The sequence below is a fragment of the Thermobia domestica genome, chromosome 8 (genome assembly GCF_964235325.1).
Source record: "Thermobia domestica chromosome 8, izTheDome1.hap1.1, whole genome shotgun sequence".
In the NCBI taxonomy this organism is placed as follows: domain Eukaryota; kingdom Metazoa; phylum Arthropoda; class Insecta; order Zygentoma; family Lepismatidae; genus Thermobia; species Thermobia domestica.
This window is the reverse complement of record NC_137461.1, coordinates 291,151,669-291,177,243: the sequence shown is the minus strand read 5'-3', so window position 1 is coordinate 291,177,243 and position 25,575 is coordinate 291,151,669. Positions and strand designations below refer to the sequence as shown.

General features: G+C 38.0%; 1 protein-coding gene across 2 annotated transcripts in view; it reads left to right on the top strand.

Annotated features, from left to right (window-relative positions):
* The window catches only part of LOC145693711 (ATP-binding cassette sub-family C member 4-like), a 210,482-nt gene that overhangs the window by 41,304 nt on the left and 143,603 nt on the right, over positions 1 to 25,575 (top strand). The window lies entirely within an intron of this gene.

Sequence of the window (25,575 nt, the reverse complement as noted above, 5' to 3'; positions counted from 1 at the left end):
CTTCGGGAAAAAGTAAGCCAGGTTCGAACCTCCAAGCCAGCCTTTGCAAAAGGGTAAAAGTTTGCAGATGTGTTTTTCTTCTTTTAAATATAATAAGACTTGTTACCAAGTGTTTAAAAAAGCAACATTGATTGAAATACTAAATGATACAATATTTCGAAACGTTTTTATTAATGTGAGCACATGCTTGTTTGTCATTTAGCTCTCTATACGTAATGGAACATTTAAATACGTTAAAGAATCTTTCCATATGTAAAAGAATGCTCAAAATGAAGAAATAGAACATAATTATCGCCTGAGTACTAAAATAAAACTCAAAGTAGAACAGAAACTGCGTTTGTAATGGATATGAATGTCATAATTATCATGAGATCCGTTATACATCGCTAGAAGCTTAGTTCTAGAAGTCCTTGTGTTAGCTCATTGGTAAGCTGTCGGCTTTCAAATCATACGGTTGAGAGTTCGATTCTCGTCTGGGCCAATACTTTTTTTTAAAATTATATTTTCCGCAATGCATGAAAAATTATATAAAATAATTACATTAAAATACACAAGTTGTTTATATATAACATAATAATTGCAGAACATAGTAAGTATTATGTTTAAAATATAACATCTGAGATAATTTTCACAGTAGGTCGGTATTATATATGATAATGTTAAATACAAGTTAGGAAAATCGTTTAATAGCAATAAATAAGTTATGTAGTGTATTTATTTGCAGCTATTTGTCATACAGATTTAACTTCTCAATATTCTCATTACAGTATGTTATTTATATTCGTGAAATACAGTATATTCCTACGGATATAGAAAGTGTATAAACAGAGTATCCAAAGTCGTATCCTGCTTCAAGACACAACTTTTCCCGATCCCCTTAACGTCACGGGAAGAAACACAAATTCTCTTTAGAACGGAATGTCGTTACTTAGAGTCTCATTCGAATACGTTGAATATGCTTTTGTGTATTCATCTCTCTCTCTCTCTCTCTCTCTCTCTCTCTCTCTTTCGCTTTGTTTATGTGTGTGTGTGTGTTGCGGAATATCCCAAGTTGAATACAACATTTGCAAAGTATATGAGCATCATTGTCATCGAATACCAGAAATTGAAAGTCGTGTTTCTTCAGGTTGGGTTTGCGTGTTCATGTTAGTTCACTGGTAGAGTACGGACTTGCCACTGAAGAGGTATTGAGTTCAAAGCCTACAGCTAATTATCATTCTTTTGTTAGTAGGATTGCACAGAAATCGGATACAAGGAGTGGTTTACTTCTAGAAATATTTTCAGAAGCGTTTAGGTAGCCTTGAAAAGGGCTTTTTTCGCGAGTTAAGGGGGGGGGGCATTAATATTGTGTCCAAGACCCTTCTGAATTTATTACACGCCCCATTCTTCTGGGCATGGAATCTATTACATGGGTGACAAATCTATCTCCTTCCCCTACCTCCAGCCATGCTTCGGAAACAAGATGCCACAGGTCATCCTGAGTTCTTGGTGGATCTGCCTCAGGCCAACTTTCCCTTAGAGTACGCTTCACTTCTGCCCACATATTTTCCATGAGATTGAGGTCTGCTCCACGAGGCGGCCAGTCGATTAAATCAATCTCAGGGTGCCCTGCGAACCATTCATGAACCATATGGGAAGTATGTATTGGCGACTGGTATTGCTGGAACTGAATTACACCATCAGGCTGAAATACTCGTACAGATGGCACCATGATATTACTGATAATGTCTAAGTACTGAGCATTGTCCAGATGTCCTTCAATTCTATGAAGCTGTCCTGCTCCGCGACTGGAAATCCAACCCCAACATAAAATAGATACATGGCCACTGCGATTGCAAGCAGCCACATATCCATGGTCATATCGGGTGCCTCTCGGACGATACACAAAACGGCGTCCCTCCTTTGATGTTGTGAATATGGATTCATCTGAGAAAACTACGTTTTCCCAATTGAGACCCACATTCGCCTGTGCAAACGCGAGACGGTAAATTTTGTGGTCGTCTGAGAGTTTTTCTTTCACGGCAGCAACACGGCCACGTAACCCAGCATGACGAAGCCTTCGCAGAGCTGTATGCTTACTACCAGGAAAGAGAGAAGCTTCCCTTAGCTGTCCAGACGTCCTTAGTGGGTCTAACCGGGCTTCGTTTACTAATCTCGCATCTTGGGCTTCGGTTGACACATGCGGACGACCAGGAGATCGTAAATTACCAGTCTGACCTGTAACACCATATTTCCGAATCCATCGCCTTCCTGTAGAGGCCGGGACACCTACTCGCCTGCTAGCTGCAGTTGCAGAATAACCTTCCAACTCCCATAAAGTAATTACTGCTGTACGTCTATCCATAGTTACTAATGTTCTGAGCTGTGAGAAGGAAGCATAAGGTAAAAGCTAGTACCTGGCGTGTGATTGGTTACTTGCACGACACGCCTATTGTGGGGAACAGCGTTGCCAGATCTAGCATAATGATGCTAGATCTAGCATAATTTGCATGTCTCTAGCATCTAGCATCTTGCTTTTAGCATCCTGCCCAAATCTAGCACAATTTCAGCAAGTTATCAAAAAGCCGTAAAACCTGGAGATGAGAAAGAAGTTGGTCGTGGGAAGAAAAAGAACGGCAGAAATGTATCCTCTTCCATTGATTCATACACTCGGTAAACCATACAGGCAGTCTTATTTTCCGAAGTAAGTTCGGAACGGCTTTGGGCTTTTTTTTTTGTGGCTCCACCCAGGGTTTTCTAATCCTTTAACTCCGAGGCATGGGCGGAGCTATGGGGGCCATTCTCCCCCCAACTTTTCGGCAACTTCACCATCTTTATTTCTGACTTCATGATCATATTTATTCCTGAAATGACAGCTCCGAGACCGACCAAAAATCTGCCGCCCCCCCCCCCCCAGCAGATGATTCCCAACTCCGCTTATGCTGCGAAGTAATTTTCTTTCAAAATATGTAAAGAAAAACTTTGCATTCATTTATACGATATATACGCCATTGAGTCTGACAACGACTGCAGTAATTTAGTTGAGTTAAAATTTTGGTGCGTGAAGTATTGAGTTCTATCCATGCATTCTTGCTCTCTGTGTATTTTAAGTTACGTTATCGTATCTCAACTTCCTTTTTTTAAAACTCCTGAATTAGTAATTATGAGGATCTAGCATAATTTGACCGAATCTAGCATAAGTTCGATCAGGTTTTGGAATAATTCCGAGCTGTGAGTCTGGCAACGCTGGTGGCGAACGACTTGATCAACGACTCGCGAAAGAAATCTGAAAATGGTGCGCCGTAATAATAATATTAAAAACAGTTTTTATAAAGAAATATTAATACATACGAAAAGCTGTTTAAAGAATGAATTGTTATACTGACTTTACACGTATAAAAACATATACCATATACCAAACAGATTGAGCGATATGATGATAGCTGTTTTGAGACGAACACTTTCGAAGTCCAACTTCGGGTATCTTCGGAAAACAGTAAACTAAAGCTGTTGGTTCGAACCTCCAAAGCCAACCTTAGTAATCGGGAAAAGATGTACAGATATGTTTTTCCTTCTGTTAAATATAATAAGACATGTTGAAATGGTATTAAGTGTAGAAAAAAGTAACATTGATTGAAATACTTAATGATACAATATTTCGAGACTATGTATTCACACTCTCGTTTCGTCATTGTGATTTCCATACGGAAAAGAGCATTTACGTATGAGCTCAGTTATATTTCAGAAGCAGATTCCGAAAAGCGGTCATGTTAGCTCAGTGGTACACCACCGAGTGTTTAAATCGTGAGTTCGATACCCGTTCAGGTGAGATTATTTTATGATATTCTACTTTCCTCAATGCATGAAAATTATGTAAAATAGTTACATTACAATTCATCAGTTGTATATATATTTTCATACCATCACTTGTATATATGAGTTGAATATATATATTCATATCATTTCACGACATAAGTAATTCTTATCTTTAAAATATAACATCTGAGGTATTCACAGAACGTCGGTGTGTTATGTGTGAATATTGAATACAAATTTAAAAAATCGTGTAATAGCAATAAATAAGTTATGTAATGTATTTATTTGCAGCTACTTTCATCGCAGATAACTTCTCAATATTCGCATTACAGCATTTAGGTCGAGCATATCGAAAATCGGATCGTGGTTCAAGACAAAAAAAAAACTAGCTAGCCCCAAACTGTCACGTAAGAAATTCACGAATCGCAAAAGTAAAGTGAAGAGATTGAGAACGGTAATTCCTTAATCGCTCTCTCTCAACTCTCTCTTATCTGCATTTATACATATAAAAGTGTATGTATGTATGTTCCATCATAACTCATGTGTGCCTAGAGCAGGGTTTCTCAACCTGGGAGTCGCGGCCCCTAGGGGATCGCGAAGATAGGCGGAAGAGATAAATATAGTTAGAATCTAATACCAGAAATTATTTTTAAATATTATTTTTAATTTTGTTCTGATAGGCATACTTTTATTTTTTATACACACTGTAAAGAACAATAAAAAATAAGTCTACTGAACATTTTCAAAGGGTGTAGAATTCGTGTTACTATTCGGTTCAAAGTATCTTGTCGTCGCGAATTCTGTCGAGAAATTTGAAGCTTAAAATATACAAAACGATAATCATGCCTGTTGTTCTGTATGGTTGCGAAACATGGTCACTTACTCTGAGGGAAGAACATAGACTGAAAGTATTTGAGAACAAGATCCTTAGACGAATATTCGGACCCAAGAGGAACGGGAATGGGGAATGGCGGAAACTTCATAACGAGGAACTACATAATTTATACGGTTACCCAACATTGTTAGGGTCGTCAAGTCTAGGAGGCTTAGGTGGGCAGGTCATGTAGCTAGAATGGAAGAAAGTAGAAACGCTTTCAAAGTCTTGACAGGAAGACCAAACGGAAAACGACCATTAGGAAGACCTAGGCGCAGATGGGAGTAGAATATTAAGATGGATCTCGCTGAGATAAGAATACAAATTAGAAACTGGATCCAATTGGCTAAGGATAGAAGTCAGTGTAGAGCTTTTGTGAACGCGGCATTGAACCTCCGGGTTCCATAGGCCATAGAGTTAGTTAGTTAGTAGAGTTGTTTAAAAATGAATTTAAATCAAAGAGGTATGATATAAAACTAATGAGAACTGTATATAGAAATACTAGAAAAATACACATGAAACAAAACCTGCACATTGAAATACAATTAAAATTAAAACCTAATGAGACACCTAAGCATGGTGTAATTGCACTAGTGCAGCAATGCCCGGTTCAATCTTCATGACGAACATTATCAAGCCATTTTCAACTGATAAGCGATTTCTTATCTTTGTTTTAATGTCTACCATAAAAAAAACACTTTCGCACAAGTACGATATAGCAAATGGAATTATTACTTTTAAAGCAGCAATCACCAGACCAGGATATTCTTCTCTCCTCATCAGGCAGAACTTGTCCAAGTCTTCGTTACAGAAAACCAGTTGCAAAGACTTGTCGCATGATCATTCTATTATTTGGTCAAGAAGTTGTGGGCTTAGATCGGATACGTTAATGGCCTCTTCAATGAAGGAGTTTAACATCCATCTTGAACCATCACCTTCGTCGTTGGGAATATAGATATTACAGTTACTGTATCCACTGTCAGTGCCGGACGCCTAAAAAAGGGGCCACACATTTCGGAGGAAGTGTGTTACTCATGTTAGGAAAGTGCATGTGCACATGTGTAAAATAGAAGGAAAACGTAATAAAATGTGCTCAAAATTAAGGAAAGGTAGGGTTTATTTTGAAAATGTTATTGAGCTTCGTGCCAACCATGGTGGCGCTTCGTAGCTAGTCTGTCGACGTCACTCATATATACGGTGACATCGTACTATACTCTCGCCCCGGGCAATGATTTTCCATGGCACTGTTCACTATAAACCAAAAAAATGGATTCTACTATTATAGAAGTAGGTATGTTAAAAATCCCACACAAGCTTATTATAAAACAAATTATAAAAGGGTCGCTGGCAAGAGCGTGTGATAAAAGGGGATCGTGATAGGAATTAGATTGAGAACCACTGGCCTAGAGTAATTTTAACCACATTTCTTATAGTTTCAAAAAGAGTGCTGTCGGGTTACCTATGGTGAATGGGAGGGGGATACATATAAAAGATTGCTAGAAAATGATCGATATTAGATTCATAGTTTTCGGGGTCGCTTAGATAAATAGTGAGACTTTCAATTTCGCTTAACTCCGATTAAGCTCTCATTAGTAGGGATGGGCACGAACGACTTTTCTTTGAAACTCGACTCGACTCGAAACAGACATCTTTGAGGTCTACTCTTGGACTCGGCGCGAAAAATATCTTCCAACTCGACTCGGATTAGAGTCAAGTCGAACCAAAACGAGCCAAATCCTGTGTGTAGTCCTACCTAGACAATACATAGACAATAATTATTCTATCATCAATTATACTACTGTTACTACAAATAATAATAATAATAATAATAATAATAATAATAATAATAATAATAATAATAATAATAATAATAATAATAATAATAATAATAATAATAATAATAATAATTATTATTATTATTATTATTATTATTATTATTATTATTATTATTATTATTATTATTATTATTATTATTATGACAACACCGTGTACAAACATGAACGATAGATGGTTAATAAAGGAATACTAAAAGCTAGTTGACTGCCGACGTCGGTAGTCATGAAGTCTACAAGGCAAGGACATCGTTCATTACCCTAAGCTGTAAGCGTCGGTGGAGTACAGATGGTCAACTATTAACCTCTCGCCAGAAATTGGTGGCCCCGCAGCGACGATCCGTGATGGCCCAAGTTCAATTTTGAAAACTTTACTACCAGTGGCAGAGACGCGATGAAACGCCAACGAACCACAATAATTACTCTCCCAAAATATGTTAAAATGCCTATATGTGTGATTTGTTTATATTTAGGTGAATCAAAAAAACACAAAACAAATACGCCGGGGTGGACGCGAACTATCAATATTACGATTACTAGGCACGTGTTCTTCTGACTTCCCCACGGAAACGATTATAAAAAGCTTGGTTGTTGAAGGATAAATCATTGACGTCTTAATTTAGCCAATCAGACAAACCCCTACATCTCGAGTTCTAGGAGGTGATACCGTGAACCGTTTCAGATTTATTGCTTTCTGGTAAAGTACTATCCATGCGCAAAATTTGAGCATAATAGCCGACATGCATCTTCGGTGCCTCTTATCTTTAGTACAATTTTAACCAGAGATGGTGTGGGTCAATGAAAATTTGATCCACGACCCACCATGACCCACTATCACCCACCACCCAAATGACCCATTGGCCCACTCTGACCCATCAACCATCGTGATCCACTCTGACCCACCACCAACTATGAACCACTCTGAACCATTGCGACCAACTCCGACCCACCAAAACCCATCGACATCAACTCTGACCGATGACCCACGTCCTCCTCTCCATTGACTAAAGAGATTACACTTGTAATAAAACAAGACTGTGAAATTATCACTTATCGGAGTTTGAATTTCTACCGTCATTGGCTCAAGCACCTCTTTGTTACAATACTGGTGGGTCTGACCTTTACGATATATAATGGCAAAGTGTTTCTCATTTTCCGAATTAAAATGAATTTAAATTTATCATATGTAATTATTTCTTTGTTGCCTTACAGACACATTCAGTAGAAAATAGGGTGAAATTTAAAAGTTTCGAATCAAGGAAAAGTAGACCAACGTAAAAAAAAAAAAAAAAAATTGAAAATGCCCATGTAATTACGTTTAGAATACAAATTTTATGGCCATTTTCTCTAACTTTATGGCTTGATTGCCTTATGCTCGGAACGCTCCATATATTAAACACCAGCTTCAGCAATTATAAATAGAAAGCAGTGGGTATAAAATTCAAAAAGAACTTTAGTTTGCATTACTCAATTTTTTTCTCAACTAATATCAATCGTTTTCGATTATTTTTACAAATCAACCCACTATTAATTTCCACTATATAGAAAAGGCACCCCCGTCCCCCCGCTCATAAAAGACAATTTTAAAAAATGCCAGGGCATATTCTCTTTATTTTTAATAAAGAGTTGTATGCTGAATTTCAGCTCTCAGTTGAACGGCTTGTGAGATACCAAATTTTTCGCAAAAATTCGGACTTCAACTCCCCCTAAGGATATGTATTATAATGAAAGTGACACGCGTATGATAACTTCCCAGTTGGGATTGGAGCCTGATTATATACCAAACGTCAATTCATTTGACTTTGCAATTTGACCGTGATGATTACGCAGACATAGTTACTTTCAATTTTTTATGATACATATCCTTATTTCATATGTTACAGATGATTCAAAAATATTTTTTCAAGCAGTTAGCTCCTCTAGAATCTCACAGGCTGCATCCCAAAATCCAACTCCTACTATCCTATGACAATCCAAAAGTGACTGAACTTTTTTTATTAGGAACAAATGACAAAAGAAAAATGGAGATCTTGAAAGTAAAATGTAGAAAAGCTCGGTGCCGCCAATAACTGCATATTTCTCCGCCCCTTCATTCCGAACTTAAAAATAAAACTTAATTCGAATATGGTTAATTACTGAATTTATTACAGTTAAATTCCACTCACTACATGCTATAGCTACAACTATGTAACAAAAATAACAACTGTGAAACATGTTCTGAATTACTATTACATTTCTTACGCAATTATTAAACATATTAGAATAGTAAAAGAGGATTGTTCGTGAAATAGTATATTTGCTCATGATTTTTAACTTTTTCATACGGAAAAAATTAAAATATTATTCAAGTTTTAAAATTTGCACTCTGCAAATATGTTGCCCTCTAGGCAATGGGACTAATGTGGACTAATGGGAAATGCTACACTGTTAGCGGCGCTGAAAACTTACGATTCGATTCTAATATCGGTTGATTTCGATATCTTTATGTCGCTACGTAACCACCCTGGGTGCTAATGGGAGCTTAATTGGACTTGAATTGAAAGTAGAGCTATTCACCTAAGCGACCACGAAACTATGGATTCGATACTAATATCGAACCGTTTCTAGCATTTTTGATATGTATCCCGACAGTACTCTTTTTCCAGACTGTAAGAAATATAGTTAAAATTGCTCTAGATATATTAGAATTATGTTGAAACACACACATAAATCCACTTTTATATTCTGTATAAATAGAGAGTGAGCGAGCGAGCGAGCGAGAGAGAGGCGACTCAAGGCATCACCACTTCCACATTGCAAAAGCATATATCAGGAATTGAATTGAAAATCTATGTAAAGACTTTCTGCTGTGGCATGCTTCATAAGCACAATTCCAGTCTGCTCACGTGACCATTGGGGTTCATGAATTTTTTTTGCGAGCGTTCCGACTTTGGATTCTCTGTTTATACCCTCTGTTTATGCATCGAATAACCTTTCAAGAACATAAATGACATTCTGTATTATGAATGTTGAGAATTACTCTCTACATGACAAATAGCTGCAAATAAATACACTACATGATTTATTTATTGCTATTGAACGAGTTTCTTAACTTGTATTTACATCCTCATATATAATACCGACCTACTGTGAAAATTATCTCAGATGTTATATTTTAAACATAATAATTACTATGTTCTGCAATTATTATGTTATATATAAACAACTTATGTATTTTAATGTAATTATTTTATATAATTTTTCATGCATTGCGGAAAATGCAATTTTAAAAAAAGTATTGGCCCAGACGAGAATCGAACTCTCAACCATATGATTTGAAATCCGACAGCTTACCAATGAGCTAACACAAGGACTTCTAAAACTAAGCTTCTAGCAACGTATAACGGATCTCAAGATGATTATGACATTCATATCCATTACAAACGCAGTTTCTGCTCTACTTTGAGTTTTATTTTAGTACTCAGGCGATAATTATGTTCTATTTCTTAATTTTGAGCATTCTTTTACATATGGAAAGATTCTTTAACGTATTTAAATGTTCCATTACGTATAGAGAGCTAAATGACAAACAAGCATGTGCTCACATTAATAAAAACGTTTCGAAATATTGTATCATTTAGTATTTCAATCAATGTTGCTTTTTTAAACACTTGGTAACAAGTCTTATTATATTTAAAAGAAGAAAAACACATCTGCAAACTTTTACCCTTTTGCAAAGGCTGGCTTGGAGGTTCGAACCTGGCTTACTTTTTCCCGAAGATACCCGAAGCTGGACTTTGAAAATTTTTGCCTCAAAACACCAATAAAGAATGCGCTCAACCTTTTTGAGACAAGGTGTACATACTATGGTCCTAGGCTACCACACCAAATTTTTAGATTTGGCAATTTCCAAAATTTAAGGGGGGTGGTCCTATGTACCCCTAAAAGGGAATGAGGTGGACCACCCAAATTTATCATAGTACATATTAGGGTCCTATACTATAATACCCAATGTTGAAATTGGGCAATTTCCAAAATTGAAGGGGTGGGCCAAGGTACCCCTCCCAAATTTTTCAAGGGGTGCATTAATATACCCATGTCTTATGAAAGGGAATGGACCCCTGTATACGCCCATATAACCATATAGGGTAATAACACCTCATCCAAGGGGATAAATTAGGTCAAAAACCCCCGAAATTTGAATTTTTGGCAATTTTTTACCCATGAAAGGGAACGACATAGACCCCCAATACTGATAGAGGTACATACTATGGTCCTAGGCTACCATACCAAATTTTTAGATTTGGCAATTTCCAAAATTTAAGGGGGGTGGTCCTATGTACCCCTGCCAAAATTTAGGGGGTGGGCCAAGGTACCCCTGCCAAAATTTAGAGGGGGTGGTCCTATGTACCCCTAGGTCATTGACCCCAGCCAGGGACCATGGGTCCTGAGGCAGGGACCCAGGGGCCAAAAAGTGCGGCAAAGTGCAGCCAATACTACTAATAGACTGCTCGAAAAAGCGCCTGGCAGTATTACCATCGTTTGTTGTACCAAACCCAGGCTTTGGAATATCAACGAAGAGTCCCATTTTAGTTTTTAAGTCACCTTGAATGCATTTCTTAGTTTGCTGAAACTGTTCCTTATCCACTAGCGTACGCATTTGCCACTTTTTGACGTTCCGACGATATGCGATGTGTAGAATGCACTCAAAACACCTTACCCAAGCATGCAGTGTTGCAAGACCAAATTCATATTTGCTTTCATCCTTCGAAAGTTGCTCTATGAATTTTAAGTTATTCATATTTTTTGGTGTCACCCCACAAATTCCACATGCTTGAGTTGAAAAATCAGCAATGACCCCAAACGTTTTCCCATCAATCATTGTTAATTTACACATAGAAGTAAATATGATATCGTGGCCACCAGGGACGTGTAGTGCGTATTACCTCTGTTACCGGCGGTAACGGTAAAAATATTACAGTTTTTCGTTGTTTTCATATATCTTCAAATTTCATTATCGACATGGGAAGATGTTTACATTATCCTTTTTCTTTTCTTTTTTTTCTTTCTTTTCTTTCTTTTTTTTTTTTTTTTTTTTTTTTTTAATGGAAGGCCTATGCTTCAGTTACATTGAGAACGAATGCAACATGCCAACACCAAATAGGAGCATACTGTTGTTGATACCGCAGATTTCAGAGGTAACGCGAACCCCGATAGCGGTCATTCACTCCAGAAGCACCTTTCAGTGTGCCAGCGAGAAGCATCTTGTGGACTCGTATTTGGACTTTCGGAATAGCCCTTATGTTACCGTTCGGCTGAGTGGAACAGGAAAAAATAGGAACGTTCCCTGTCAAAACAAGGAGAATCTAGAATATCATCAACATGTATATTCTACTCACCGCCCGCTTAGGAGTCTATTCGCTCTCCTCTCGCTGTAGAGGATTGAGCGGGCGGTAATTATACTATACTGTTTCGTTTGCTTCCCCATTCTAAGGATAGAAACTTGACTGCAATTTCAGTATTCATAAGATTATATCATTGTCTTAACACCATACAATTTCGGACAAATATAAGTAGCAGGTTTTCATACTAATAGCATTTAACACGTGCTACTGTGAGACTGATGTTTCAGTGCATTATTTATATGTTAATCTATCATTTTTACACAACTTTTGTTATGTTAATACGTTATCTTTAAATTTGAATAATACAGCAACAGTGAACAAGAAGAATATATTCCATAGGATATTCTAACAAAAATTTAATATAGGTTTACTTTGATTCAAAATAAAGTTTCTCATTGAATGTTAATTTGAGCTTATGGGCATTATTTCTTTTAATTGGGATTTTATTTCTGTTTGAGCAGTATATAAATTTAGATGGTTGTCTCATGCCTGAAGGAGCAAAGATATTGTCAGTCCCTGAAGTATCATTAAATATACAGAAATGCCTATTGATGAAACACATTGTGCTATATGGGAACTGTTTCAAGAGCAAGGGGGAATAGTAATGATAATTAGAGCAAAGCAGAGGTGTTGCCCGCGCTCCTTCCAATTCGAGTAATTATTGTTATTTAGGATTTATGCTAATTAAGTTGAAAATATTTTGTTTTTAATTTAATATAGAAAACTTTTGATGCAACAAATTTCCAACTCTAGCCGCTAACCTACTAGTTGAATTTGGACTTCGATGCAGTTTAATGTGTTGAAAAAGAACTGTGCAATCGTCTTCATCGTGCCGAAGTTTGACTAACTAATTTTCAATACGAAAAACTTGTTGCTCAAACATACGATGAAGCTCCAGTTATGGTTGGTGAGGTAGGGAACTGCAGCCTCTTGTTAATTATATTTTTATTCTTATGCCCATAGACTTAATTTAGTTTTAGAAAAGTCCGTTGATTATACAAAAGGGCATAGGCGTAAATAGCACCCCCGCAACCCTCGCGGTGGGGGCGGGGGGCGCAAAATATATAGAAACTAGGGCGCATAACTAAATGTTGCGGGGGCACTGAAGCTTCAAGTTACGCTACTGGAAAAGGGTATAAGTTGTTGTTGTTGTTGTTGTTGTTGTTTTAATTGTGTTGGGACTTGCTTCTTCTTCCTCGAAGTCTTCAAAAAGAACAAATGCTCTGGATTATGTAGTCAACAAAAGTATCCCAATAGTCTCAAACACAAGGTATGGAACTATAGGAGTAGGGTAAATGATGTGCTGTATAGCTTTAAAGATGAACTGTTAGGAGTCTTAAATGCATGATGGATAAAACCGACGAATAGGGTTCTCAAACCAGAGTTTATGTAGCAAAATTCTATCAAACCTTTCAAAGTTTTGACTTCAATTTTTTACTTGTACTATTTTCTGTTATAAGATCAAGATGAGAAATCTTGTTCAATATCTTACAAAAGAAAGTTCATGATGTAGGTTACTGCAGAAAGAAAATAAATGACTTTGAAGAATATCTAAGATCATTAAGAGACAGTTTCAATTATATTTAGTAAAAAATGAAAGAACACGAAGAGCCACATTGTTCTAAAAGGTCAAGAGTAAATGAAGTGGAATTTGACCACTTTGCCAATGCCTATAGTTTGAAATGGTTGATACGCTGAAAGAAAAAGTGAGTACTAGATTTTCTGATATTGAGAAACAAGAGTTACTTGTAGTATCAGCAACCGGTAACAATCGTCAAATTGTCACGCCACGTCACTGGTGGCCACAAATATTGACAACAGTGGGACAGAGTCCTTGTATCTGCTCTTCGACAATCCCTATTTCACGTTTGGACACCTTCACAGTTTCTTGCTCAAATAAGAGTTTAATAGGCCGACAGAATCTTGTGGAGGAAGGTCGAGGATTCTGCCAAATAATAGCATTAGTTTTATTTGCACGCATATGTAGTGGAACTATACACACTGCAAATAGAAAGGAATCTGTTTTAGCACCTTCATCATTATCATAGAATATTTGCTTGTATGTGGAGTGGCCAGAGCTACCATCACAACCCCACTTAAAAATAACTGTAACACCATCCGATAAATGATCGACGTTTTGAGATAAGACATCTTCGTGAACCATGACCAATCTAGTTATTGTGTGGTCCACCAGTGCCTGAACTGGTACCTCTGCTGATGTTTCACTAACTGTAATTGATTCTATATTGGGATAACAGTCTTTCTTTGCTTTCTGGATTTGATCGTAGGAAGGATAGATATTAGCATTACGTGCCTTAGCGCCAGACTGAACTAACTTGTAAGAATGTTTGGTAAAACGTCCGTCTATATACAATGCAAGTGCTTCTTCCGGCGTATACTTACCCTTGTTAGTAGGTTCCACGTTCGATGATTTCCATGATTTTTTTAATTTTCGAAGCCCTCGTTGGTGTTGTTTCAGTGACCTCACGCACAACGCTTGCGGCATCTTTTCTTCCAGACAAACGTAAACTACTTTGGGCGGCAAATGCTAATTCTTCTGTTGAATGTGTCTTCACTAACGAGGAAACTTTCCTCTTTTTCGATGATACGAACAATTGTTCAAATTCCTTCGGTGGCCTTCCGAGTGTGCTGCAGGATGATGGCCCTGGTTCTGGATCATATTGTTGATGTTGAGGCACAAAGATGACATTGGTATCCAGCCATTTACCTTCGTGTGATAAAAATATCTTCAGCATACGATTAGATTTCTGCCATTTTTGATGCACCTTGCTATTAAAATTGTTTACTTGCTGCTGAATGTACTCGCTGTTATCTGTATTTGTCTTGTCCAGTCCCAGTCTGCTCCAGACATACGTTGCAACTGCGCAATTTTTGGCACTTAGGGTTCTTTCTACATGCCAAATATGAAATAGTTCTCTCCGGGATATAGACATCGTATCTGAAAAGATAAAACACATAAAAAAGTTGCAGTTTTCTGCAGCTCATATCACTATTATTGATTAAAAGAACATTCATTTATTGCACATAAACATATTTCAAGGTGGATATAGGCGGATATCTTTACTGTTTTTCCATTAAAATGCAATATAACGTATTTTTTCTAGGAAAATCATTTTCTGATGTTATATGCGTGCTAGTGTGGTACCCTGTTTAATTTTTTAGTTATTTTTTTTATGTAACACTGCATCCCTGCAGCAGGAAATGCCTCAACTCTCGATTCCTAACAGTCAGAAAAACTTGGGAGCACGATGGGTTAACTTTCACTCTCTAAATATGACTACCATTAGTAACACCACCGGCTGTCTCACAACTCCTCTTTTATACGTGCAAAACCATTTCCCTGCTTAACGTAATATTTTTCTATTGTTGTTTCTGCCATCTGTGGTATATTTGTGACCCCTTACGGGTACAATGAGTGCTATTCCAAGCAACTTCATTTTGGACTTTTGCACAGCTAGATTGTGCATTTCGTCCACTGTGCGTCGTTGTCAATAATTGATTCCATGGAAAACTGAGAGTAGTTATTCATTATACATCTATGATTTCTGTTACTATTCTTAATGGATCGTGAACTTTTGACTGATACTTCCCTAAATATTGACCGGGCTATAGCCCGGATACTCCGGATGGTTCCGCCGCCTCTGGTTAATATCACACGGTATACATACGGTGTAAGGCGAAATAGAGTTCAGGCAGATCTGTGCGACTCGAAACACCGTCTCGAGTAACAGTCAGCTGACTCTACAGTCAAGGATTTTTCTTTTCTTTTCTTTTCTTTTTTTCACTTCAGTTCAAAGTCGTTTAATCAGGTTGAAATCAGTGGACAATTAAGGCCATTTCAGTAAATAAAATCCTTTACTTCGAAGTCATTCAACTGTGACACAGCTGGTGTGTTTCGGATCGTTGTCTTGCAGGAAGAAAATCTTCAGGATGTTGAGCTGCCATTGGTCGAGACTGGCCAGGGGCACCGTCTACAGCGTTTAACGTACTGCTGCGTGTCTTTCCTGTCAACGATTAGTAGACATCGCCTAAACTTCTTATTAGTCACCACACTTGAGTATGGATTGTATATGACTGCCCTGGAAATGTTCTTCCACGTGAATTGTTTTCCATCAGACCCAAAGGGGATCAGACCAAATTATTTTCTTCCAGTCTGCCACTGTGATGTCTTTGTAGTGCTGAGCAAAGTTCACTTGTGTACGGGGAATATATATATTTTTTAACCTTTGAGTGAACCTTGAAGCTTGATTTCATATGCACTAGCCACTGGCGTTAGGCCTATATGCATTTGGTCGACGGAGGTAACTTTTCAGATGCTACGAAAACATTGTCAATGGCACTTATTGCAAATTTGCTGTACGTACCAGGCCCATATCCAGGGCGTCTAGAGGGGGGGCGGAACCCCCCAAATTTTTGCTGCTCCCCCTAAAATGTTCACGGTAGGCTTGCAAATTAACTATAATATGGTTGGATCGCCCCCTCCCCCACATTGTTGGGCAAACTACCGGCCTAGTACGTACTGAACAAGTAGAGGATACGAATATTCCTTTAGTACGCCTTCAGCAGGGACGTACGTACGCAGGGGGTCGATCCTGGGGATCCAGACCCCCCCCGAAATTTCGACTTTTGTGAAAATTTAGCCTAATTTTAGGGGCAATTTTAGGAATTTTAATATAAAATACCCTCATATTGAGTTTGGACCCCCCCCCGAAATAGATTCCTGCGTACGCTACTGGCCTTCCGAATTGGTTTTAATTTCTGGGCGTCTCAGGATTGAGGTGTTTTCATTTATTGCCACCGTACCAATACTCACCAATGACTTTTGTGACGGTGCATTACACTCTTTTCCATTCTTTCAGGTCATTTATGAAAACAAAAAATAATTATTGCCATTAATTATATCAAAGTTAATCATTTTAAAACTACCTATCACTTCAGGATTACACTTTCACAATCAGATCTTCATTTTTTCCCTCACTAATTACTTTACTGTTCAAATGTTACAAACACTTAACCTTCGTCATTCTAGGACTCTCTCGGCTTAACGGTTAGCGTACGCATTTTGTCACGGGAGACCTGTGTTCGGTTCCCGAAAGCACATGTGGTTAGAATTCCACGTTACACTGCACGTCCACGTCGTATACAGCCTCGCTACTGAATAGTACACTTAAACCCAAACTCAAACTCGATACTTAACCATTTAGTCAAATGTCTGAAACAAACCGTCACTGTATTTTATACCGTTAGATTAAAATTATTCTCACAACTTCGCATTCTTTATGTGCACATTCCACCTCAACTAATATTTTATTAACAAATCTATTAGCTTGAATGAGGCGCGCACCAAGAAAAGTTTGTTTGGGAGGGTTCCAGCTTTGGAAAGGGGGGTCCAATACTACAAGTCACCAAGGGCGCCGATTTCTCTGTAAATTTGCGGGGGGGGGGGTCATTCAGATTCAGAAGGTACAGTATATATATGAGGATTTTAAGACAAATTGCATTTAAATTGTGCCAAATATTGTATATTCATAAATACAATAGGTAGGCCCACATAAGCTTTTGGGGGGAGGGCCCTTGCAAGTCGTTGCGTCTATGTAGAATTCAACGGACATCAGTCTGCATCTGAATAGACGACAAATAATAGTAAAATAGTTCTACTTATATTTTCAGAAAAAATGATAGAACTAGATTTATATATATATAAAAGAGAAAGAGTACAGATGAAATATAAAATCAAATGTTCATGCTACATCAATTATTTCCCTGTTAAACAAGTAGAGTATTATGAAGAAAGTTTACAAATGTGTATTGAATTAGGAAGTTTTTTTGGGATATTGACCCAGTAGACTCCTCCGTAGGTAAGCCCCTGACTTCAATGATTGGTGGTTGAAGTTGAGTGGAACTTTTAAGTCTTCATCCCGGCGAAATTAAAATATCGCTAATTTTAGAGTAAGTATGTGATATCTTCAAATAGATAAAAGATACCGGTAATTGAAATATGGAACAAGAGCGCCCTATACTAGGCAATAGTATTTTGCGTGAGGTACCGTTATCACAAGTCACCTAGTGGCTTTCCGTTTTCAGCTGTTTAGAAACGCGAAAATAAATGCCGATTTTTAAAATGGCTCGAAATCGAAAGCAGATAAGTGAGTCGTGATAACGGTTTCTCATGTAAAATAATATTGTCTAGGGCGCTCTTGTTCCACACTTCGATTTTCTTTTATCTATTTGAAGATATCACATAATTACTGTAAAATTAGCAGTATTTTAATTTCGTCGGGATGAAGACTCTTAACGTTATATTTGCTGTAAACAGTTGCGTATGGGACGGGGGCGTGTATAATTATTGTGCTAGTGCTCGATACCCCCCGCGCGGCGCTCTGTCCATGATAGTGATGGGCAGTGGGAATATTCCCGGTGCAGGCCCGTAGCCAGCCTGATTGCTTAGGGCGGGCAATGATGAATACTGAGGGGGCAATGGCAGGGACCTCAATGAACACAAAAAAAAACTTTCTCTCTCTAATGTATATATATATATAGTTTTTGTTCCTTGAGGAGCTTGTTGTTGTCAATGTCTATGTTCATTTATATATTTATTTATTATTTATGAAATCTATAAGAAAGTTGAAACACTTTATTCTGCTGATAAATGTTACAGGGCCAAATCCACGACTATCAAATATCATCATTAACATTTTTTTTTTTGTTAAAATGATGGTATATAATTCAATATATACAGGGTTTGTCCGGTAAGTAATAGGACTGAGTCGATTTTTAAAAAAATATTGAGCCAATCGTTACAATTCTTTAAAAACTTTCAAAATAGGCTCCTTCTGCGTCGATGCAGCGCTGCCAGCGCGATTTCCAAGCATTGAAGGCGTCACGGAAGTCATTCTCCGGAATAGCCTTGAGAGCCGCGGTGCAAGCTGCTTGGATCCCCTCTGTTGTCTCAAAATGCTTGCCTTTCATCGGGCGTTTCAGGCGAGGAAACAAAAAGAAGTCCGGGGGGCCACATCTGGGCTGTAGGGCGGCTGCGGAAGCGTAGGGATGCCGGCCTTGGTCAGGTAGCTGTTCACAAGAAAGGCGGTGTGAGCCGGGGCGTTGTCGTGGTGCAGCTTCCAGTCGGCTCCGATGTCTGGTCGGACCCGATTGACCCTTCGTTTGAGTCTCTTGAGCACTTCCACGTAAAACTTGGCGTTGACGGTTTGTCCATGAGGAACAAATTCATGGTGGACGATGCCTTTGATGTAAAAAAAGACAATGAGCATCGTTTTCACTTTGGATTTGCTCATTCTTCCCTTTTTTGGACGAGGAGACGCCGGCTTGTGCCACTCGGAAGATTGCCTCTTTGTCTCGGGATCATACTCAAAGATCCATGATTCGTCACCTGTGATTACGTTATTCAAATATTGGGGGTCACTTTCACATATGTTCAAATTTTCTTGGCACAATTCCACTCGCCGCAATTTCTGGTCGTCAGTGAGCACTTTTGGGAAAATCTTCGCGCACACCTTGCGCATGTTCAAATGCTCCGTCACAATTTCATGAACCACAGTTTTTGGTAAATTTAACATCTGGGCAATTAAACGAATACTTAGTCGACGGTCTGAGTTCAAAACTTCGCGCACACGAGTCACATTGTCGGTGTTTGTCGAAGTCGAAGGTCTTCCAGCATGGTCTTCATCGGCGACCTCTTCCCGGCCCTCCGAAAAGGCCTTGTGCCACCGAAACACACCACTTCTTGCTAAAGCATCATCTGGGTAAGCCTGCTTGATCATATCAAACGTCTCTGTCGCAGATTTACCGAGTTTAACACGGAATTTGATCGCATACCTCTGCTCTAACGAACGCTGCATTTTCGGCTTGCACTACTCACAGAAACACGTCGCGCGAAAAAGCCTGTCCTGACTCTCCGTGTGCTCGGAGACAACTGACCAGCCGCACGTTCGTTAGCTAGGAACGCCCTTTACCGGATCCAGTCGGTGCGCGCACGCTCCGAAGTACAGTCATGGCGGAATAAAATCAGTCCTATTACTTTCCGGACAAACCCTGTATGTTAATACACTAAGTAGTACTAAAAGTAAAAAAGAATAATTTATTTTAGGAACATTTATTAACTGTTACCTAAATTATAGTATTTTGGAACTACAATACTTTTATTACAAGTAGGTTATGGAATATTTTTATGCATAAAAATTAAGAAACAACCCTGACATAAATAAAATAAATATTTTTTACAGTCCTTATGTTTACAAAAGGAGTTTACCTGAGCACTTCGCAAATTCAATTACAAGCTGCTCTAGATCTAGTGCACGCAGAATATCTTTGTTGTAAGCCAGGAGAACGAGGTCCGATTTTCTTTCACGTCCCATAGACAGACGTTGAGATCGAAGGAGAGCTGTCAGATGTGAGAAGCAGTTTTCGACCGTGGACGTAGAAGACGGAATAATTAGAGCAGCTTCTGTAAGCATATTTAGGCCCGGGAAAGCCTCGCCACATTTTCCAATTTGTTTTGTGAGCTCTTCCAGAGATGATATGGTATCTTGTTGATCAGTCGATTTGCTAGATCTATTTCCTGCTTCAAATTCTGAAACATTTTGTAATGCAGGTCTTTGTACTTTACAACATCACACAGAGGTTTCAAATTTTCTTCACTTCTTTTCTCGCTCAGTAAGTGGTGAATGGCACCAATCACAGCTGTCCCTGTCTCACTGAATCTGCTCCGAATTTCTTCGACGGAGATATCGAGAACTTCGCAGAATAATTTTTTCAGCTCCTTCTCGTCTTCCTTTCCCTTCTCCAAATTTATGCCTTCCAAATCAACAAACGAATCAGCTAGGGTAGGGTGCATTTGCATTTCAATGGTTGCTGAATCGAAGTGTTTAAGGCATATGCCTTCATTGCATCGTGAAGGATATTTTCAAATATTCCTTCGTCTTGCCGGCAAGACCTGAGCTGTTCCGTTACCGATCCTATTTACTTCACAGCGACATCAATGTTCGAATCTCTTCTTTGTAGCAGTGCGTTTGTCGGTTTTAGATATCCCTGAACATGAGCTCAGTAAGGAAACAGAAAGTCTTAGTGGAGACCTGATGTAGTAAACCGGTAGCTTCAACTTTCAAGGCGTGTTCTTCACGGGAAGTTTGAATTGGCATCAGTGCACTTAATATGTGAAACCTGTCGTCATAAATTACAGTCACTGTATCAAGATGTCCAGTCCAACATTATTCCAACAATCGCTTTAAACTCCTTCCTGCGTAATCTGCTGCAACGCGTCCTTTTCTGGAAAAGTAATATAGTTGTTGACAAATATCAAAGAACTCTTTCAGTCAGTCTTGGGAAGTAACGTAACGCAAGTAACGCGTTACTTTTTAAGTAACGTTTCCTAGTAACGCGTTACATTTTTTCCAAAGTAACTGTAACGGTAACGCGTTACACATTTTTAAGTAACGTACCTAGTTTGCGTTACTTTTTTCGCGTTACATTTCGGATGAGTAACTATAATATATGTATTTCTTTCGGCAACAAATGTTTCTTTCCTGTAAGTGAATTTCTCAGAATGAAACAATGGAGCATGAACTACGTATGTCAGTGACCGACAGTCACCAACATACAGAGAAACAGTTCGTAATGCCACTTGCTGTTTTTGGAAGATGAAGACAGCTTCAGGAAAATCACGTATACTGATTGCAAGCACCTGGAAGATTTTGTCGTAGATTTTGACAGCTCCAAATCAATACATTCAGTGAGTGAACTAGGAGTGCAATGATACCGGTAGTTTATTTTACTTTGATTGGTCTTGTTTTTATAAAGATGGAGAACGAAATTATTTTACCGTTCGAACATTTGAAAGAATACTTTTTTCTTAAGAGCTGAGGATGATGGTGGACAGAATTCAAAAGTAGTGTCTGAAGTGCCCCGGCGGAAAATATTTATCAACAACTAGCGTGCCATAATTAACGATATACAGTAAGGGGTTAATATAAATAAACTGTGTTCTGATGAGCAGGTCTACTTTATCACTAGAAAATAGTTTGCTGATGGTATGTAATATTGGAGTTCTTTCAGATCAGTTTGCTTATCCTAGAATCCCGTTGATTATAGAGTTTGAAACTAGCTTTAGAAAACATATATCGATTTTAGAGTTACTGGCAAGTTTTGATTCACCCCCAGTTCATGTGTTCTCACTTTATTAGTTGTAGTGTAATGTTTCTCTATATTCTGTATTTTTAATTTTACATAACAAAATTGTTATTATTACATAATTAGTTTAGCATATTAATAATAAGCAACCATTTTCCTAACGCATAGGGATAAGCACGAGTCAAGCTAAAACTAGACTCGACTCGAATTCAAGTCGAGTTTCGAGTCAAGTCAAAGGTAATATTCTCGAGTCGAGTTCCGAGCCGATTCAATTTTTCGCGTCGAGTTTCGAGTCCAGTCGAGCTTGATAAATGGCTCGTTCGTTTTAACTCGTTTTCAAATCATGGCCCGATTACAGGAAAGCGAAAGCTATGAAAATATAAGCTAAGCAGTAATATGGAATACTTTTAGTGTTGCTCACGAGAGGGGACACTGCTCGTATCTCGTCTCGTCTCGACAGCGAGACCACAAGAGATTTTTTATAACAAGCTCAGTTCGGCTCGGCTCAACTGAAAAAATGGCTCGAGCGGGCTCGCTTGGAGTGAACCGTCGCGAGCTGGCTTGGTTGGGATGAGCCAACTGCTCGGTTGGGCTCAACTGAGCCGAAGGCTCTAGCCGAGTCGGTTGGGTGGGCTATATACAGTGTTGTTATACTTAATAATAATAATAATAATAATAATAATAATAATAATAATAATAATAATTATTATTATTATTATTATTATTATTATTATTATTATTATTATTATTATTATTATTATTATAGCTGTAGTAATAGTAGTATTGAAAATTAAAGTAATATTTTTTCACATATTTAAAGTTTTGAAGCTAAATGTAACGCGTTAGTAACGCGTTACTTTCGAAGTAAAGTAACAGTTACTTTTTGGGGGCAAGTAACGCGTTACTAACGCGTTACATTTTAAGAGAAAGTAAAGTAACTTGTAACGCGTTACATTTTTACAAGTAACTTACCCAACACTGCTTTCAGTTCAGGAATTGTGTCAATGGCTCTACAATTAACTAAATGTAATTGGTGCTTGAAACAGTGAACAAACAAAATGTTCCTCTTCAAATCCTCAGACAAAAGAGCTTGCACTCCATTTTTTCTGTCCATTCATGACAGGTGCTCCATCGTAGCACTGTGCTATTATCGTGTCGGTTTTGAATTCTAAAATGTGGATTCTCAAACAATCTAAAATGGCGTTCTTAATGCTGGCAGCGTCTTGTTTGTCCAACTTCAGTATAGCTACGCATCTTTCTTACACTTTAAAATTCACAAGGTACCTAATTGCGACAGACAAATCTTCGATTTGTTGCTTGTCTCTGGTTTCATCTGCAAGTAATGAACAAAATGTACTTTCGTTTGCTTCATTTCCTATTTTCCTCTTAACAGATTCTGCCATGAAATGAACTATCTCATTCTGAATATCCGGACTAATGTATGTTGCATTGGCAGGGATAGTTTTGATAATTTCTGCTAATTTCGGATCTTTACGAATACTAAATTCAAACAAATTTAAGAACAAACCACTTGATTGTTTTCCGAGTTGCTCACATCCAGAATCTTCCCTAAAGGACAACTGATTCACAGCTAAGAATTGAATAACTTCCATCACACTTTTCACATAGTACCTATTATTCATAATTACATCACTACACACCTTCTTCACGACTGTTTCACCCGAGTCCTCACGTTTCCGTTGCTCCAAGTAGCAAGCCACAGCGTGCCTATGAGTTTCAGAATCGGTGTGACGAGAAAATCCCTTATTTTTCTCGGTTGCATGCTTCCAGTCTCTGAAACCATTCTGCACAAATGAGGGATTACTGTTTCTTGATGGATATTTCCGGCATGGGAAGCAAAAGGCAGCATCTAACATAACAGAATACTCGAGACAATCCCACGTTTTGTACCATATTGGACGAAATCGTCGAATTGAACCAGAAATGCTGGAACCTGGAAAATTTGCAAGATGCGGCTGAGCGGGTTTTGTATCGCCAAGGTCTGATACATGGTGGAAATCAACACCAACATAGTGGAAATCAGATGTTTGACGTTTAGTTTCTTCTTGACTTTCTACACATGTTAATACAGATGACTCTGCTTCTGAATTAGTTTCATTTTCGACAACTTTTGCACCAAAAAATAACTTGATGGATGCCTGCTTCATATTTATGGCGTTATAATAGTCAGTAGAGTAATTGGAAACGTCTGGCGAGATACAATTGCCTATAGTTCATTTTCTACTGTTTTTGTTTCCTTCTGGAAATTCGCTAAGCACTCTACTACTTATTATTGCGCGCAATTATAATGGTGTGTGACAAAATCTTTTTAAAATAATAGGTTCGGTGTTCTACTGCCGTCTTGATTTTTTTCTCTGAGTGCATATAAGGAGTCAACGTTCTCTTCATTCCGTATATTTGTAAACAAATCGTGAAACAAATGTTTCGGGGCCACTCAGAAAACACAAAGTGAGCCGATGCAAACTGCTATTTAGAAACATTTTACAATCATTGATTTATTTTCGTGGGTGCTTCCCGCAAAGACTCAAATCACGTGAAAAACAGCATTGTTGCCGCTTTTACAATAAACAAAACTTCCGAATTCTCCACTGATTTTTTTGTATCTCACTATTCTAGAGGCGCATGTACGTTTTCTCCAGACATCACAGTTTCGGTACCAGTTTCATATATGAGACATGCGTTTTCCTTGCACTGTAAGGAACATGGACATGTTGCATGTTTTATACGTTAATTACAGGCACACGTGGGACATGTACTGTCAAGTCGCCAAAACAAATGTTTTTTACCTGCAATGTTACACATGCACAAGCCAGGCACTCACATTCATGTAACATAGCCTGTTTTCGGGTCAATTTTCATATGGGTATTCTTTGGAAGGGCATCTTGTCCAACACCTTGAATGCTTGTCGTGGTTGTGATTCTTCAAACTCTTGGATGAGGAGACGTAATACATGAGAGATTATTGAGTATATCTAGCAATAAGAATAACTGTTGTTTTTCGTAGAAATATACGCCGCGTTCAATTTCATTTGTTAATAGTAGTAAATGCGCAATAAGTTCAATTTTATTTAGTAAATAAAATCACAAGATTTTCCTATTTGGGATTTTCTGAAACAATTTGAAACTTCTGGACAACGTCCTTTTTAGAGCGGAAAAAATATTTTAGAGCGGGCAAAAAATATTTTAGAGCGGGCATTGCCCGGTCTAGCCCCTCCCTGGCTACGGGCCTGTCCCGGTGGGAAGGAAAATTGGGAATATTCCCGGTTTTTTCCCTGGCATAGAAATTCCCAGGAAGAAATTTATTTTCATTTCTTTATTTTATTTTCTAAATTATAAGAACTATATGACTAATTACTTTATTTTCATTTATTGTCATTTACTAATAGGTTTTAAATAATTTGGGGGTTAAAATATTGAAATTTGTTGACTGTACGTTTTATAATAGTTAATAATATGATTTTTAAATTACTATTTCCATTTATACTATAAAATAGCAAAACACTAA